We start from the raw sequence: 1,187 nt of genomic DNA on the forward strand, positions 1-1,187 counted from the left end.
CAAGCAACAGAAAAGATCAGAGTCCACCCAGAAAACACCAAGTGTGGAGGCTCAGGATGGAGTGGAACTAAAAGAGGACCAGATCATCAAGGGCCTGGAAAGCTAGGATGTGGGAGTTGGAAATTAGCTGTTGGGAATATTCAGGGAAAACCAAAGAATGCATCGAACTAGCATTTCAGTTGGGCTGTTTTGACTCTGAGGTCTTAATAAATAGGAAGGAGGCAAAACTGAAGGAAGAGAGGCGAATTGTCTTATCTATGCTCTTCACCTCAAGGAATTCAACAAAATTCAGATCCACAGCTCAACTCTGTTATCAGCCATACCAGGGACAGCTTGGAGGCTGGGGTCAGCGGCTGGAAGGCTCATTCATGTGCACGTCAGCCAGCTAATCCTCAAGTGTCTTGGAACCATGGCCAGGACCTTTGGCCAGAGCAGACTTTTCCTTGTGCCTTTATCTTATTTCCTTATAATATAATGACTAGGTTTTAAAGATGAATATCTCAAGAGAGAAGAAGGACCACAATGAAGTTGCATCACTTTCACTAACTAGCCTTAAAAATTGCTACATTCTGTCCACTGAGAATGCTTTTCTATAGCCAGGCCATTTCTGATGGGAAAAATGTCAAGGAATTTGCCAACATGACTTAAGCCTTACAATTATCTTAATAACAGAAAATCCTCATCAAGTAGCTAAACATACCATGCATTTGTCTATGACCTCTATTTACATTGTTATTTAGCCTGCATGTTACATTATTTTATCCATTTATATCTGAGGAAATCCAGGTTTAACAAGCATTGTATCAAAGATCACACAGATAATAAAACATGTAACCATCATTGGAACCTAGACAATCTGGCTCAAGGGTTTTATTTTTTTATTTTAGGGAAGGGCCTACAGGGTGTTCAGGGTTGCACTACTAGATCGGACACCTAGTGATCCGCCTGTTTACAGCTTCCCAAGAGCGGGAATTACAGGTGCAGGCCACTGCACCCAGTCTCAATTATCTCAGCATGCCCTGTGGTCAGGGCTGGTGCAGCAGGCCTGGAGATCGAAACTCTGGCCCCTGGGCATACTTGCAGGTGCTTTAATCTGCTGATCTATTTGGCCAGCCCTAGGGTTTGTATTTTTTAACTATCATACATTGTTGTCTATTTTAGTGTCTGTAGTATACACTAGACTACTC

This window comes from Octodon degus, unplaced genomic scaffold (genome assembly GCF_000260255.1).
Source record: "Octodon degus isolate 3935 unplaced genomic scaffold, OctDeg1.0 scaffold00165, whole genome shotgun sequence".
Taxonomy (NCBI): Eukaryota; Metazoa; Chordata; class Mammalia; order Rodentia; family Octodontidae; genus Octodon; species Octodon degus.